The sequence below is a fragment of the Diorhabda carinulata genome, chromosome 9 (assembly GCF_026250575.1).
Source record: "Diorhabda carinulata isolate Delta chromosome 9, icDioCari1.1, whole genome shotgun sequence".
NCBI classification, from domain to species: Eukaryota; Metazoa; Arthropoda; class Insecta; order Coleoptera; family Chrysomelidae; genus Diorhabda; species Diorhabda carinulata.
This window is the reverse complement of record NC_079468.1, coordinates 6,899,653-6,918,961: the sequence shown is the minus strand read 5'-3', so window position 1 is coordinate 6,918,961 and position 19,309 is coordinate 6,899,653. Positions and strand designations below refer to the sequence as shown.

At 30.6% G+C, this 19,309-nt stretch overlaps 1 protein-coding gene across 8 annotated transcripts in view; it reads right to left on the bottom strand.

Moving 5' to 3' along the window:
• Positions 1 to 19,309, bottom strand: part of LOC130898064 (uncharacterized) — a 299,991-nt gene that overhangs the window by 232,288 nt on the left and 48,394 nt on the right. Inside the window, exon 1 of one of the 8 annotated variants that reach the window (XM_057807103.1) lies at positions 16,409 to 16,616. The exons of the other annotated variants lie outside the window; for them this stretch is intronic. The gene's annotated coding sequence lies outside the window, so the exon portion shown is untranslated. Of the gene's footprint in view, positions 1 to 16,408; positions 16,617 to 19,309 lie in introns of those variants that run through there. 8 annotated transcript variants of the gene reach the window in all.

Here is a 19,309-nt window from a genome sequence, read left to right as displayed (position 1 = left end):
TCTATAAAACTTTATCGAAGATATCCGTATCAAGGGGTATAACACTATCGATTGTGTGTTTTTTATTATCTAAAAATATTATCCATGTAAAATTTTATACGAAACTGCGTAACCACAAGCTTTTCTGAAGATTTTATGAAAATAGTCGCTTTTCGTCCATGGACGTTCCATTGCTCATAAAGCAGTAAAGGCAATCCAAAGGTATTTATTCTCAGACAGCAGAACATCACTCAAAGCACTTAACTCTGATAAAATTTAGTAGAAGCTAGTTTACTCTGATTTGGGTACCCAATACAAGGAGTGTACGGCAATGAATGAACTGATAACCTGGTGAATAAGGATGGAGTAACTCCTACAACGTTTTATAGGTTTCCTAAGAAGTCATCAAGCCATGATAATGAAAGAGTGGGAAAACAACAAGAAAACCGTAGGTGTGTAACAATGGCAGAAATTTATTTCTTATTCTAGTAATTGAACCCGAACAGTTCAGTAAAGACAAGCTAGGAAAAGTTATTAGGAGGTTTACTGAATACTGTTCTGAATAACGTTAAAGAAACTTCCGATAGCTCTTATCGTTTCTTCAAAGAAATTAACGAAATAGCCGAGTACTTTCTCCGCAATTGCGAGGCTGTCCATAGACCAAACTTGCGGAACTGACACTCACCATTGTTAAAACCAGAGGAGGTAAGCCGCATCGTCACCAGTTAGATAGCCCTCTTTCTAAACTCATTGTCATTCACGAGTCACGACGTTCACTCCCTAGCTCATCTGAGAAATTTATTATTAAAGTGTATTTAAAAAAAAGTAGGATTTTTTTTTAATGACATAAATTTAAGATTATGACATGAAGATATTTCACCTTCTGTCGAAGTTATAAAATATAAAATAAATTAAATATTCAATCTACTTCCATATACAAGGTGTTCCGGGACTTGATGTAAAAAATTCGGGGGTCAGTATATGACGTGAGAATAATGTTGTGATATGGGAGAAATGTTCTCATACGACCTGAGTTATAGTCCTTTAAAGTTCCGAAGTCAGAACTTATATTTAAATATATTTTCCAAATTATACATTCGAACATTATAAATTTTTAATAGATGATTGAGTATGTCTATGCAGTGCTTTTGACGAAATAAATAATTCTACACTACTATCTAAAGGCCAGGGGCGGCTCATATTCAATGGTTTATAATCCGTAACTTTTACAAGGACAACATTGATCTGCATACTGTCGAACATCGTGGTATTTATATAAAAAAAAATTCAAATGTGGAAAAATTCCGTTGGTTAACTTACAACTTGGAAGATTCTGCTTTATAACGTCACAATGGGAGTTTATTCTATCGATAATTTATTTTCTTGTGTTTACCGGTGTTTCATATACCAAGCTTCTAAGATATCTTCAAAAAACTGAAATTATCGATAAAATAAACTTCCATTGTGACCCTATAAGGCAGAATCTGGGAATGTTCTTCCAAGTTCAAAGAAATGTCTTCCGTAGACTCCGGAAATGTGTAGAAGTGCAAGGTGCTCACTTCGAATATTCATTATAGTTTTATTTGTTTTTATTTGATAGGTTGTAGGCCTAGCAACAAATTTTTTTTACACTTCAATTTTTTTCTTATGTAAGTAACACGATGTTCGACAGTATGCAGTTCAATTAGAAATGTTTGGTTATATTTTAATACCCCTGTAAGTATTTTCAATAAATTTTATCTAATTGAACAAAGTAACTTGTTGAAAAATCGATTGAAAAATTCATTTTTGCTAAATTTAGATTGTCCCTGTAAAATATACGAATTGAGAACCATTGGGCATGAGCCTCCCCTGGCTTTCAGATATATTAAAGTGGAATTATTTATTCTGTCAAACAAATGGGCATACGTAATCATCCATTGGAAATTCCTAATGTTCGAATATATAATTTAGAAAAAATACTTAAATATATGTTTTGATTTCTCAACTTTAAAAGCCTGTAACTCGGAAACTAGGGGTCGCATGAGAAAGTTTTTTTATTTTCACATCATTTACTCATTCCTGAATTTCTTACATCAAGTCCCGGAACATCCTGTATATTAAGAATTATAATATCTTCCATTCCTCTTTTCTTTAAATGTGTTCTGTTTGGTCTTTTTGTTTTCCTCCATTATTTATAATGAGCGAGTTCAGTGAAAATTTACTATCAGTTTTAGAATTAATAATCTAGGAAATTCATTAGTGTGCGGACGTATCAAAAGGAAAACAGAATAAAACTAAAAACATGCCAGAACCCTTTACTAGTATCTAAAATATCCTCATTGAATAGAGGCTTCATTATGCCGTATTCGTAAGAAAAAAGAATTTCAGTGTGACGATGAAAATTGTAGGTAAAAACACTCCCATATCTATAAGTAAGTATTTAAAAATATTGAAAAAATCGTATGTTTTCATTGGTTTAGATATAATGTACTTTCGCAAACAATATATTCATTTAACGGTTAATCGTTTATATCGTAGCAATGTCGATATAAAAATGATTATATGATGTTTAAAGATCCTATATAATAGAGTATACAGTATATTTGGGAAGAAGAACCAGATGTGTTATTTAAATATGAGAAAATACATAGGATGATGAATTAAAAAAATTTGTATAATTGCCATAATAACGTTGTCACATCTCACCCTGTATGTACTTTATAGATACCTTAACCGTGAGAGAGAATTCTGTGTTGAATTCTCTTATACGTAACTAGTTTTATTTGGATGTTCGAAGCTTGTGTTTCACAACCATCTAATAACATGTCAAGAGCTCGAAGACAACCTGAGTATTGTCAATTACACGACTTGAAAGGCGTCGAATTATTAGCCAGAGAGACAGGTTTTCCCTTAAACTAGCATCGCTCCCTTTATCCTATATCGGAGGGATTAGAGAATAAAGAGTCATCAACACCAAAATAGCTTTATTAAGAAATCAATATTTAATTTCAATGATATTGAATGAAATACGACAGAAACACCTATATATTTTTTCAAAGGATTTAAAAATGATCTCAGAGTGAAATAGATTGTTTTCAGAATCGATATAAATATTTTATGATACATTTCCTCTTATTTACGCCTCCGTAAATTTTTTAACGTACTCATTCTATAAACCTCGTCGAAAGCTTGGAAAGTGGTTATAAAATGTAGATGAAAACCGAGATTGTTAGTGCCGTTATTATATTTTTATTAAATCATCATTGGATTAAGAGCATTAAAGGCATATTTCAGTAACAAATAGAAGGAAAATATTTGATGCTCTAACTGGAAACTAGAGAATGTAATGAATGCTCGAACTCGAATAAACGAATAGGAAGGCTAACAAAATGAAAAAACAAATGGTGGAAACGAACCAAATATGCATTTAGAATTTATCGAAGCTTTTCAGGAAATAGAAAATAATTCCATGATAACTTTGACGAACGTGAAAATTATAAAACGGTAGACATTTTTTTGCTAGCCTTTTCACTGCGACGCCCTCTTACAGTCCCAAGCTTTGCCCCGTTTTGTTAGATATAGACTAAGGGTAGCCAAACTATTGGGATCCGTGGTCTACTCTCCACATTTACATAATCGAAAGTGAAATACCTTTGGCAGCTTAGCGTACATGTTTATATATTCATTACAAGAAAACTTGGTAAATTATCTAATTTTTTAAAAAAAAAATCAATATTAATATTAACAAAATAAAAATTTGCTAACGAAAATAATCAAAGTATTCGTATATTGAAAATTACCATCCTATTCACTTCGTTTAGTTAAGATTTGGCGCAGTAGCATCTGCAACAAGTTTATTATATTGTGGCTGGTACGAGTTTATTGCAATGTTTAAACACGAAATTAAATGTTCATCTGTTAAACTTGGCCGATGTTTGGTTTTTATGGCGTTTATGGTTGAAAAAGCAGATTCGCATTGAATCGTCGATTCAAAGTATGATTTGAAATACAAAATCATTTTGTAAATATTTGGAAACGCTTCCTTAGAAATTAATTCTCCAAAATCAGTATCGCTAGATGCTCTGGTTTTAAGAAATATATCGCATCTTAATTAAATAATTCCTTCCTCAGTGATTGATGTGGTATCTATTGAATGTCCTATTTTTTCAGATACCCTATCAATGTTGACATTTTCATTAAATGGAAATATCATAAAATTGAATATTTCTTCCAACCTAATTAAGTCGAAATCTTCGAAGTCTTGGTTCTCTTCCGCCATGTTCTTTAAGTTTCCCAATTCTCGTTTTCTTAATTGCATACCTTTATCGTTTCTTTGAAAGTTTTCGCTCCTCATGACTGTTAAACATTTATTCTTTCCTCTAATGTAGGTTTAGGTCGTTAAGTTTTGCAGTGAACCATTTCTCATCTTTCATTCAGTAATATGCTTTACTTCCATTTGTTGAAAATTTTTTATTTCTGATAACAGAATACGAAATCTTTTTAAAAAGCACCAAGGCTTAGCCACCTTACGTCTGCGATCGAAATTGTTCTCTCTGAAGCCTTTAAAGCGTAAACCGTTGAAAATTTTTATTTTAAATAATTCATTAATTTTGTGTCATGAGTCATAAATTAAATTGTTGATACAAGAGGTCAGTACCGGGTTTGTCTAGCGGACTACCTAAAATGTCTTTGCGGTCTTTGCTGGTAGCCTTGGCCACATCGGATATAGATGAATGTTCCGTGCTTGCGGACCAGCCCAAAAATTCCAGTTCGATGCATTCGCTACTCTCGATTCAATTTAAAATCGCGAAAGGTTCTGTGCGCAACATGTTCATAAATTTCAGCAACTGCGATTTAGTCTTTATAATGTAACAATTATTAAGTTTAATGGAAATAATAATCAATAAATAAAACCAAATCGATGTAATGGAGTTTTTAACAAGATTGAGTGAATATAATTATTCTACTAGCCAAAAACAGAGAAATAAATATAACATTCGAATGAGAAATTTCGTATTTAAATCAAAATCGAAATACAAAAAAAGACCAGAAAACAGTTTTTTAAATTTAATTAATAAACGTATCACCTTCGTCATATTATTTTTATCCATCAAACTCGATTTTTTGATTGATTCTTTGAAACTATATTCAGTTTTCCACCATGCTCTGATGATTGTCAGTTCAACGTTTTCCCTAATTTTTTGCCGTTCTATCTTCTGTTTGATCTTCTATTCATTCATATTTTCCCCCCTTATCTCTGTTTCTTCTTTCACATTCTGAATACATATTTTTCTTGGTCTTCATGCGCTTCTTTATCCAAACTTTTTTCTTGGTATTCTATTTTCAGGTATCTAGTATATATGTCCAAAACATCTCAATTTTGTTTCATATATTTCATATCCATGGCTTTATCTTTAGTTTCTCTCTTTATTTTTCATTTTTTATTATATCTTTTCTCTTTGAATTTGTACAGGCTATTTTATTGGAATCAATTTGTCACAACTGTTCAGCGAGATAATTCTCACTACTCTTTTCACAATTTCTATTATTTTTTATCTTGGTACTTTTTTGTCCGAAAGAGTAATGCTTCCATTGTATTAAATAATTTACCTACTTGCTCTTTACATTAAGGTATATATTTCCACTTGTTCGCTTTGTATTCCCTATTTATGAATATTATTAACTTAATCATCTGATGCTATCAACATGCTCTCAGTTTTATTTGTATTTAGCTCGATATTCTCTGTTTACTTTTCTGGATTTGATATTTTTAGGTTATATTGTAGATCTTAGTCGGATTTTTAAACCACATAGGTTTTCATTCAACTATTTATTGTGCCATCGATTACTATTGAGAAAGGTAGTGGGTTTATTTGATATCTTTGATAAACATTCCCTCAATCCGTTTTTACTCCAATCTCATTGTTATTATTTTTGTACATTTTATCATTGCTATTGTCTTCAGATCTATATCACGGTTTTTATCTGATTAGGATGTAAAATATGATGTTAGATTCATCGTGAAAGGTCAATTAAAATTCTTATAGGCAGAATTTTGTGGAATCATACTCAGAGCATCTCTAAATCACGACTTTATGACGTGGTGAAAGAAATGTGTAGTTTAAGCAATACCATTTAAGGCGAATCGTGAAATTTATTCATGTCGAAATAACAGATAGCTGCTTTATGCTGAAGCCGTAACAAAACGGCAAATTTCTTATGTTCTAACTTATTTGAATCTGAATAATAAACACCGAACTAGATATTGATTTGATCTTGAAAAATAGAGCTATATTTGTTTGTTTCCGTGGATTTTTTTGATATACCACATCGATTTGGAATAAAACCATTTTTTATGTCTACTTTATTATAATTAATTTTTTTTGCCTTCACTTGATAAACGTGAGGAACTACTAAATATCACATTTTACTATTCAATGATTTTTCAGTATAAATTTTACTTTGATGGAGATTGTCCTTTCAAAGGATATATCACAAATTCATGCTTGTCATTTACAAATTGAGATTTGCTGATATTCAATAGCTGTAAGTGAAGTTCAAACCTCATAGGATTTAATTTAATTTAATACAATTTAAACAACAGATATCGACTTTTTCACATTCTCGGGTTAAACGTATCTTGTGGTCTAGGGGTAGTGTAATCTTTAGGCTCATATAAACTTATAATTCAAACCTAGCTTTTTTAAATTGTTCACGTGTTAAGGATATATGCAGTATTAGCAAGTAAATAGAGCTCTTGATAGCTAAAACTGTCTTAATTATTTCACAAACGGGTTGACCAAAAGCACTATCTAATTATCATGGAACTACATCATTTTTTGTTTATTTTTGTTTATACAGATTTGTTTACATATAAAACCAATACCAGCGGACTTTTCTCTCGTAAAAGTTAAGTTATATTTCCGCAAGGGTGACAAATGACCAAAAAAGGTGAGGTCAACTGTGACTTAGAAAATAGAGCAGCTTTGTTTATTCTTGCTTTAAACTAGCTTGATCTGCAGTCTTACACTGAGCTCTAAAATCGTGCCTTAGTACCAATTTTACAGCCTAGGATAAAACTGGAGATTAAACTAATATTGAAACTATGGTTTGAACTCTAGTTTAAAACAAGCATAAATGAGATTGATCTATTTTACAGGTCACAGTTAAACAGATGTTTTTTTGCTATATATTAGTCGAAAATATATCCAAAATTTTTTCGATATTTGTTTGTTGTTGAATTGTTTAAGAAAGTTATATAAAAAAAAATGAACAAAGAACAAAAAAATCGTCCAATTTCTATGAAGTAGTGCTTTTGGTTAACCTGGTGAAGAGATAAGAAAACGGTAATTTTTTCAGTACAACCACAACAAATGTAGAAAATAAGTGGGAAAATTTAAGCATTTGCTCTACAACGAATACACTTTTATTTCCCGGTGCGTCAACAATGTTGATAATTTCTTCATTATCATTGTCGCAAATATTCAATAATTTCACCGAAACCCTTTATAATATCATGAGAATGTAAACAATTTGAAAAAGTTAGGTTCGGATCCTTCCTTTCATGTTAAACTGAAGTTTAAACTATCACCAGATAACGTTTGCACCAAAGCTTGTCGATAAAAACCATCTATAAAACGTGAAAAAACTGTATCTGTATTTAAACTGTCGATTGAGGCTCAAACTTTACTAAAAATTCGGCCTTAATCAAAAATTCCTAACGTGAAAGCAGAAAATTTCGGGACCTCAACAAATCAGACCAGAGAAATCCTAGGAAATTATCGTTTTAAAGAGGCTTTGGTGCTGTTTCTGATTAATTATTTGGAAAACAATCATTTGTTATAGTTCTTCCAACATCAATTATAATTATATGGGGAGCAATAAATATTTCATAAATACGCGCGACACTCATACCAAATTAAGAAATGGAAAATAATGTTTACTCCCCGTACAAAATTCGGTAAGCATCTAACAAACCGTCACGTGGACGTGGACTCATCATCTCCACAGTTGACTAATGAAAACATCGAATCGTTAACATAAATGCATTTCTATTGACCGAAGCTGTCGGAAGTCGTATGTACACAATCTCTTCGAAATATTCCTGCTAGAAAGTCTGCGATAAGCAATGGCGTGGCGTGGTGAGATCTATTTAATTAATAAATTTCTTTAAATAAATGGAAATATGTCGTTTTTTAGACCATGGGCGAATAAAGACAATGCAATTACACAGTGTAGTGAGAATAAAAACAGGTATGAATTTAATAGAGAAGATTTAGATATACAAACACAAATATATTCGATTATTAGAAAAAAAAAACGAAAATAATTAGCAATCTAAAAATGCAATCATAACAAGAATTCCTGAATTAACTAGCGTAAATTAATTTTCCATTTATCGAGTGGATCATTCACAGAACCAAAAAACATGTAAAGAAAAACTGATATCAGTTAACAAAGCTATTCAAGATTTTATACGACAATTTATAGTTTATATAAGAAGAACAGGATTGCGATATTAGAAGTAAAAAAGCAAAAGGCAGCAAATTATCCAGAATACAATTATACCAGTTTAGAAACATTGCATCAAGTTTTGTCAGCAAAACAAAAAACTGAATAAATGGATGGCAAAAACTGAATCGTCAAGGATAGTTCGATGGCGACAAGGTTATTTGCGTCAGATAAAAGACTACCGAAGTTCTAATAGACGAATGGGGTACAAAAAGGGCTCAGTTCACGTCTGGTACCCTGTTTAAACCAAACTCCCTTACAGGCAGGTATATTTTACTCGTCTATTTACGTTTTATAATTCAATATTCAGTTGTAACAAGTTAACGAGGTATAATAATGATTTCCAAGTAGCACTACAATTAAGTGCATCTGTCTAAATAACGGCGTATAATGCCGTCCAATTTATAATGACTCGATTGTCTTTTAACGAATACTTCTCGCATAAGATATACATACTTTTAAAACAATTTGTAAAAATAATAAATATATAAAATGAGGTATGTATGCTTATAATAGATCGAACAAAATTGTCGGCAAGGGTTTTTATAATCTTCAATTGATATTGGAAGAACTAATACTAATATTCCAAAACAAAAAACAAATATTCTTAACCGTCGACTATATGCACAGCTCACAACTTATTGAACTGAACCTATTGAATCAGAATTTGTTATTTTTTATTTTGTCTTCTAATAATAAAAATAAACTTTGCAAGATCAGTGTTATATATGTGTTACTATGACCTTCTTATTTACTAAAAGTGTGTATTCTTTAATGTTACATAAAATATATACATAAATAATTAATTGATTAAAAGAAACTATTTTTTAGGTCAATTTTTTAAAATTTAGATCTTAAGATCTTTGAACGTTAGATATTTTAAGCAATATGAATGAATAGAAGTCAAAAAATTACTCAAAAGTTTCGGAAATTGAAAACTTTAAGATGACATGACATTTATCGAATGTTATAGTAGAATGCAAATACCGAGCCAAGTAACTTATTTTTGTTTGCTACAAAGATGAATATTCAAAATACAGTCACTTATTCTACGTTGATAATTATTATAAAAACCATTATACACATGAAAAAATTAATAATACCGACATTAATTCGCAATAACAATAATATGGTTCTTATGTTGAGTCATAGTCTGCAACTTCGTCTTTCTGACGCCAGTGTTACAAAGATAGAACGAGTAAATTGAAAAAAGAAATAAAGGTATTTTCATATTTATGGCTTGTTTATTTATATAGCTTCCGAAAACGAAACGTTCGTTGAGTATACCAAGAAACATTTATACTGAATTTATACCAGATATATAATGCCGGCGGTTTAGAACACTGTATCTATTTTTCAATACTTAAGTTATTTGTTCTTTGGAATAAATTACAATTAATGAATCAAACATACAATATATAGTCCAGGGAAGTTAAGAAACTACCATCAACTTTTTTGCATAAAAAATGTTATCTACCAACCCATTTGGAATCAACCATACTTTTATACACTTTTTCATCAATTATCTATGGGTGTTGATTGTTTTATCTCTACTGGATATTTAGTATTATTGAAAAATAGCTTTGATGGAATCAAATATAGCTCTTGTGAGAAATACTCTATAAAATCATCTACTTTTGCCATAAGTTAAGCAAACCACACGTAGAAAAACTGAAATATGGGTTTTTTCAATTGAAATCTATAAATCCATTGACATATCTACTAGATAAGCTAGCCTAGGATTTTTAAGTAATTTTCCTTGACTGCCTTATGTAATAGTAGAATATCCGTTCTCAATCTCCCAATTTCCGGGCTTTTCTCAAACATTTACTTAACTAATAATTTCTTAATTCTATTTTTACCTGCTGCTCCCAAAGGTTATTTAATATATGTAGAATTTCCCATAATTTTTGAATATTTATAATAGATAAATTTTCGTTATATTACCTTTTCCCATTGATAGTATATTTTTATTAATGTAAAAGAAATTAGCGTGAAATTGATCATGTAAAGTTATTTGGCACGTGAAATGAATGGATTATAAAATTAATAACAAGTACAGATTCTAAGTAGAATTTGGAGTTTTTATTATTACTTCTATAATTAAAAAAAGTGAGTTTCCCCTATTAAAATCTCAATCTGAAGACCTGGAATGTAGAAATACCTACCATTGAAAGATTATTCCCTACCACAGAACTCGGAAAAATAAATAATTCGAAAAAAATAAATGTGAAATAGAATCCACTATGACAAATAATTCAGTCCAGCGCTACTTCTTAAGTTGTGATAAGTAACACTACTTGCAAGGAAAACAAAGCCCTTTACCTTCAACCCAGTTAGTTTTACACCTAAGTAAACCTGTTTACCGTTGAAATTGTGAGACGCATACTTTGTAATTGGTTTTAAATTACGACACTGTCTGATACAAGAATAATTATGAAAATGATACTGTAGCGTAAAATTTTTTAACAAGACACCATGAAGAAAGAAAGCAAAGATGCAATTGATAAATGGTGTAGATTATATGAATATTATACAGGCATTTCTGGGGGACTTGGAATCTTGGCAAAGGGATCTTGCCAATGTACTAATAACACAGTTAAACACTACTTTTGTCACACGACCTTTGTGATGATTTTTATTTGTTATGGTGAATTCTAGTTCCAAAAAATATATATTCTTTTTTAACCTCATTTACCTGTGTCTGTTTGGATAACTTAATTTAGGCGACTGTATAACAATTGCGTTTAACTAAGTTACTACTACTGTTTTTGTTATGTGTGTGGAGAATTAACTTTTACATCTCAGCGTCGAAAATTTTGCCATTAATAGAAAAGTGCTATTTAGACTATTTCCGTTTCCTGTGCGCCACAAAAATAAATCCTGGGTTTCACATATATGTTATGTAACGTGTGTAAGACTCCTATTAGATTGGAATAAACAAGAATCAAGACATTTGCCTTTTGGTATACCAATAACCTGGACGGAATCAAAATATCATGTAAGTGATTGTTATTTTTGTTTGATTCAAATAAAAGGCGTCACAACCACAACCAAGTCCTAACACACTGCCCAATTCCCAAACTTGTCATCGGCCAACAGACCAATCATAAAGCCGAACTGGCTGTGCTAAAGCATCCAAATCAAACAGAAAGCCAGGATAGGGTTTCTAATCCGGAATTTGTTCTTAGTCAACCCTATAAGGTATCTCAAGAGTGTTATTAACCGTCAACTTCTAAAGAACCGCATTTATTGATACAAATTGATTTAAACGATTTAGTACGTGAATTGTCTAAAAAACAAGCTGAGCTTTTGGGGTCTAGATTAAGCGACTGGAATTTACTTTCTCCTGGTACGAAAATTTTTTATTTTCCACATCGTGGCGATGAAATGAAATCTCACTTTTCTAAAGCAGATGCTTTAGTCTATTGTCATAACATTCCTGTAGTGTTGAATTTATTGAATTTTGAATATGATCCAAGTCGCTAGAGATTGTTCAATGACCACTCTAAAAGTTTCTTCTTGAAAAAATTAAATAGAGTGAACATCTTTGGAAAATTTGTAGAGATTTCAATGCCATTACTCTTTCGGTTGGGCTACAGCTTGGTTATAGAAAATATTGCTGTTTCATTTTCGAATGGGACAGTAGAGACAGAAAGAAAGTATGGTCCAAGCGCGTATCACTTACTTCAGGACAGAAGAATGTTAACAATGATCATTTAGTGAATCCTGAAGACATACTTTTGCATATGAAGCACGGCCTAATAAAAAATTTTGAAAAATCTATGCCAGATGGCAGTGATTTTTATACCTGAAAGAGAAATTTCCTAAACTCAACGAGGCAAAAAACTGAATGATCTGGATAAAGTCGTTTGGAAATGTTTTGTGAATGTTGTCCAACATTTCCTAGGAAACCATAAAGCGTAGAATTACAGACCTGATCAATAAACTTATAATTTCATACGAAGCTTTGGGATGTAATATGTCTCTAAAAATACAAATCCTGTGCTCTCATCTGGATTTCTTCCGTGACAATTTGGGTGCTAACAATGACAAACAAAAGATTCCATCAGGCCATTTCCCTAATAGAAAAGTGCTATAGAAAAAAAGTTGGAGTCTTGAGAGGGACCTACCAGAAGCCAAACATTCACGAAAATCACAGCTGTTTATTGTACATTAAGTGTAAGTGATTTTTGAGCTTTTTAAAAAACAGATGTCTCAATGTCAGAAAGAAACCCGATGTCAATTTTTTGTTCATTAACATATTACTGTTTGGTGGCAATAGTACATTTAAATTTTGGGATAAGTTTTTGTGTATCAAAAAAATTTAAATTTTGTATATACTTTTATTTTTTTAGTATTATTTGTTATTTTATTGTTTGATTAGTTCTGGTTAAAACATATATTAAATAAAATTGAACCCATCTATATCTACTTTTATTTATCTATCAATTTTATAACTTTTTACATGGAGTTAACTACAAAGTTCATCTTCATAAATGTCAAAAACTGGATTAATCTGTCAGAATAAGGAACTATTTATAAATCAGAACAATTATTCATCATTAAATCACAATGTAACTTTATGTATAGACTCATGCTAGAAACTGCTGCGTATGAATCTGTTTAAAAGAGTTTAATGCAGTGCAATTTCCCAAAAACTTAATGTACGTCTTGAGAAATCTGTAGTATCATGTCATAGTGAAAAGGTGAAAAACATCCATGATCTCGTGCTGCAAGATGAATATGCGAATATAAGACATAAAGTTGACAATAGTAATCTCTCATATTCGGCCTGTTTGTATATCTATTTCGTTAATTAATTATTGTAGCGCTGTAGTCATTTCTGTTTTATGGACACAACCAAATTCAAAATAGAATTAAAATGTCTAAACTTCTTCTTTATCTACCACGTATACCAAAATAAATAGTAAATATTACTAAATTTGTGTCTTTATACTATGCTGGTGAGATTCACTTGTTAACTTCACTTGACATATGAAGCACTTACAAAAATGTAATTATATTCTTTAGTGGTCTTATTTGATTATTAAAAGCAGATTTTTTAAATTAATTTCCTAATAAATTCGTATGTTCTATTTTTTTGAGGAGCACACCCGCTAGCTTAACACACTCAAAACCTGTTTAGTCCGTTAATTTTGGTTTATCGTATTATTTTTTCATGAATTCTCATTTTTTTCCTCGAGCAATAGTGGGCGAACGCACACACGGTGAACGAATTTCACACAAAAAGAAGCCATTTCAAATTCACCCAAATTCCAACTATAGAGAGAAAAATGTTCTCTATAATTGAAGCATATCCAACACATAAAAGGATCCCCATCACCCATTATAAAATTACTACGTGCTTGTCTACCTCTCTACGAGTATAATAGAATTTTATCTGGTTATACTTCAAAAATATGAATTTCCCTTTTTGTATGTGTTAGAGCACTAGCTCTGTCTCTTTTCTAATATAATTTTTTTCCCGTAGCTCAATAGCTGCCAGATTTGGATAGCAAAACGAAGCCCTCAATGACGGTATCTTCATCAACTTACACCATAGTTGATGCCTTAATTCAATTTCTCATTTCTGGCATATAAATTTCTGAATTTTTATTTTACTTTTAACATCAATTTTTATTAGATCGGAGATAAATTTATCTGCTTTATTGAATTTAATTTTTCGGGGGGTGCTTAAAGTTTTTCCACAGTCTCCTTTTATTTTAATTTCTTCACTTTAAAAACTTTTGTTGTCCAATTGAATAGTGATTATTCACCATATCAGGGTACCAATTATATATACTGAAACCCAAAAACCGCTTACTGAAGAAAAGTCTCCAGTTACAACAGATGTACTCAAGCAAATTAGGGAAGAATTTTTCAGGAATCCTCTGACGCAAGACAAAGGGATTTTGCATAGTTCGTAAAAAGAACAATAATTATGATAACGTGAGTAGGTGGTGAGAATATTAAGGTTCAACACAGCCGAAAAGATTTAAGGAATTATAGAAATTACCTGCAAAAGGAAAGCACAATTACAAGAACATCCCCGAGAACTAGGGTGTTTTCTTGCATCGAGATGACGCACTCAGTAACTGGTAGCTCAAGGAGCCTTCGCATTAGTTGAACATTCACCATATTCTTCAGAATTGGCTCCAAACGTTACCGGTTTCCAAAATTTACATGGTAGATGATTTTTTTGGGATAATGAAATCATATGTGCGGTGAGTCAGTGGTTTGCAATGGTTGAAAAATATTTTTTTCGATAACCATTGGAAATGATAAAACTTCGATAATGTTTAATTATATACTGAAATTGGTTATAGCTTGTATATATTGTCAAATCCATACCAACTTTTCGAAGACTATGTGTGAAAATTCATGACATTTCGATTGGTCAGAAAAAAGTGACAGCCATTTAAGTGAAACTATTTTTGTTATTTTCAAAATAAATTCGTGTGTTAATTTATCATTGCTACTTGATGGAAAAAACTGTACCAGCTCAGCAATGGCCTCAAAAGTGTTGTACGGACTCTGTTCCATCGAAAAGAACCATTGAAACAATTGAACGTTCTGGTCGTCCAATTGAGGTAGTAAACCCAGAATGTATAAAACAGTTCACAAATTGCTTATACCTAATCGTAAATTAGATTTGTGTGAGATAACTGAGGCCGTAAAGATATCAGGAAACAGTGTGTTTACAATTATTTATGAACATTTGACAACCAGAAAGCTTCTTTCATTACTCACAGTTGTTCAAAATCAACAACGTGTTGATGATTTAGAGCACTGTATACACGTAAGAAATCAGATTTTTTACGTCGATATGTGACAATAGATAAAACATGGATCCATCACTTCACTCCAGTATCAAAACAATCATCATCTGAGTGGACTGCAACCAGTGAGCCACGTCCCAAGCGTCCAAAAGAACAGCAGTCAGCTGGGAAGGTTATGACTTCAGTATTTTGGGATGCTCATGAAATATTGTTCACCGCCAAAAGGGAAAGACAATCAATAGCGAATACTACATAGATTTGTTGGATCGTTTTAATGCAAAAATCGGCCTCATATGTCGAAGAAAAACCCACCACTTCACCAAGATAACGCACCTATTCATAAGTCGATGGCAACAATGATTAAATTGAACGAACGACACTTCGAATTGTTTCCTCATCCACCGTATAGTCCAGATCTGTCCCCCAGTGACTGCTGGCTATTCACTGATCTCACAAAATGCCCGTCAGTAAGAAATTCAGCTAAAATGAAGAAGCAAATGCTGCAAAGGAATCCTATTTAGAGTCAAAAGACATATCCTTCTACAAGCATGGCATCGAGAAGCTAGAGAAGCGTTGAAATCATTGTATTGTTCTTGAAGTAGATTACACTGATGAATAAAATCCATTTTTAGCAACAGAATGTGTTTTTCTTAGTAAGTCACACGACTTATTGAGTTACATTATAAAAAATAAGTAATTGTCTCACTTATATTTTGTATATAGTTTATCTTGGCATTTAAAAAAGATACTATATATCATCTTAATGAATAGTCATTATTTTTTTACCTTTTTTTAGCATTATTCCATCTATGTCGTTGTGTAAAATAATAAATATATAAAACTATTGTTACTAAAATGTAAATTTATTTCCCACAATAATGTGTCACGATGAAATATAATTAAATGAATATTATATTCAACAATGAATCTTATCATTTGTCAACTATATATAGACGAAAATGATTTCCTCGTACCTATACGACTGGGTTATTCACCTCTTCTTACGGTAAAACATAATGTACATATGATTTCTAGTGTACACACTTGTCATATCTCAAGTCAGCAGGACATTATTTTGCGAATAACTTTGTATAAAGCGAATGATCAATAAATATTGTATATTATTTGATATCTTATATGAGAGAATTGCATACCTATAAATTTCGGCGAACGAGTTCCTATCTAGCTTCAAAGTATAGTTTGTTCATTAAAGACTTCAATAAAGCGTCAGAATAGAAACCTCTTCGATATATCACTATTAAAACAATCACTTATCACTGTATTTCACTCACTTCCAGTGAAAAAAGGGTTTCTACGATTTTAAGATGTACACAGAACACTGGACCCGGCTGACAGAGTGATATTTTAACTTTTGCGTTGTCAGGTACCCAACTTCTTGGAGATTGTCTCAAGGTGCTGGTAGATCGGTCATGCGCACAACTAACAGTTATTCAACTCTAAGACTGGTTTACAATGCAAAAAGGTAACAGGTGATACATAATATATTTAAAAGTATACAATTGGGAACATAACTGAAATAAGTATTATAATTTTTTGATAAAAATTATGGTATTTAATACAGGGTATTTAGTTAATCAGAAAGGTGCAATTTGAACGAGTTTTGTAGTTGAAAGTGAGCATTTTTTGCATAATTTTCCTTTGATTCTTTCACTTCATTCAGAATTTTGGCTATTTTTCTATTTTTACCAGATTTTTTCATTGGATGAACTAGAATTGAATTCGGAACCTTAAAATTCAATGAATTTTGTTATTGTGTTTATAAATGTATGAATTGGAACGAAATCTTTCCCAGCAACATTATGAGCGTTTTCGAATTAGGAATGTGGCAAAATTAAACACCAATGTGTACTTACTTTAATATATATCGAGCTATCGAATAATTAAATATTCATCATCTGGGAAATAATTAGTTACGATTCGGTGGTTTTAAATTGTATAGTTACTTGTAAAAACATAAAATTCATGGATTTTAAAATTCAATATTCAAATTGACGCTTGGTAGAATTCTATTTTCATAAAATGAATTTTTGTCTCTTTGTCCTAATTTTGATATTCACCAAAACATAATCAAAAAGGGTTTCCTATCCAAATTTGAAATTATAATATACGAGAACAACACAATAATCAATTCAATAATTATTATGAAATTTATAAAATAGAATTTTAAGTTGTTTTCAAATCATTTAAATCGTTTTTTCTTATATAGATTGATATATTTCATGTTTTGTGTGCATTTTTATTTTCTATCACACTGATTCCTTAATCTATTTTATATATGTTGGAATGTTTGTCATTAATAAATAATGTATTGCAATTGTAACAAGGAACGTCGGATATATTTCATTCCATCTTCATTATGTACCATGTCCTTTATGCTCTAATTTCATATTTATCACAATAAATTTATAATTATTGAGAAAATCCTCATATATATAGCAAAGAAAAGTGCTTTTCTTATTAATATTCATGATCTCTCCTGTTTCTGAATTAATTTTCATGTTTATTTTCTTTTAAATATGTTATTCCTGATTTTTTTATCCCTATTCATCTTCTCTAAATGTAAGAGAATCATGGAAATGGTTTTGCATAATATTCCAAGTCCTTTAAAATTAACGAAGCGCGTTTAGATAACCAAGTTATCGTCTTCAGAGGCCGAGAGCAAATAATTTAAATTCATTTTCATTGTGATATGGGTATTTTTTAAAGTTACTATTTTAAGCATATATTATAGTCGAACGCATTTGGCTTCAAAACGACTTTTATAGCACTTGCCTTTGTGCTGGATGAAAAGTTTTCAACCAATAATTTTGAACATTGCAATTATTTTCTTCATAGTAATAATTAAAAATAATTTGTTTCACAGGAACAGTTGTGAAAATAACAAAAAATCATGTTCTCTTGAACCCTGTAAAAAATTCAATTTCCAATTTGATGACATTTAGATTCACATAGAAGCAAGAAAATTTTTAATTATCTATATATATATCTATATATATATATATATATATATATATATATATATATATATATATATATATATATATCTAAAAATTGATATATCAAGGAAATATGATTGAATAACCCATATATACAGCATTGTGATGTCGGGTAAGAGCTACTCAGTATTTATTATTTAAATGACAAGTAATAATGACTAAAAAATATTTATTTTCTCGCGAATCCCTCCACAATTCTTTATGTTTACTTTGTTATGTTTTCTTTCTTTTATTCTCAGTATTCCTGTCAAAGTTTTGTTGCATCTTTGTCCTTTTTTGTAGTCATTATTTTTCTCTTTTATGCCTTTCTTATAATTTCCTACTGAATTTGCTTCTTCTAATTTACATACAAATAGCATTTCTTGTTATGCTTTTTCTTCTTATTTACTATATGGTTTTACTTCCACTTCAATATTACTAATTCTATCTTATTTTGCTATTATATTATATTGTTCTTATTATTCCATAGATTATTCTTCCAATAGACGGGATGTTTTTTCTAAATTCTACATAATAAATAATAAGAAGAATCAGGATATGAAAAGTCTTTTGATATTTCTAGAACATCTGTTCTTGAATTACTTCGTTAAAATGAACATTAAAACCAGGCTTTTGGATAAAATTTATTTGTGAAACAAAAAGTCTTTTGATGTCTACAAAGATAGATTTTTATTACATATGAAAAGGACAGAAAAAATATATGAAATTCTGTATCTCGATGTATAATAATTGTTCTTCTGAGAACGCAGTATTTATATTGATTTTACCAAAATTTCTAATCTTGCGTTTCAATATTAAAATCAAGGTCAATTGAATCAGCTCACTTTTGTTGTACCTACGTTGTTACGATAAGTAACAATGAAAGTACAAATTTTATAAGTCAATTGTAACAATTTTTATTTTCAGATTCATATCTAAGCAGAACAAACCATTACTATTAACTTAGTAGAGTTGTTAGTTTTCGCCTATCTGAGTACTTCTCAGAATGCATAAATCTGATTTGATGGTTCTGTACAAAGTAGACGGTAAGATATTATC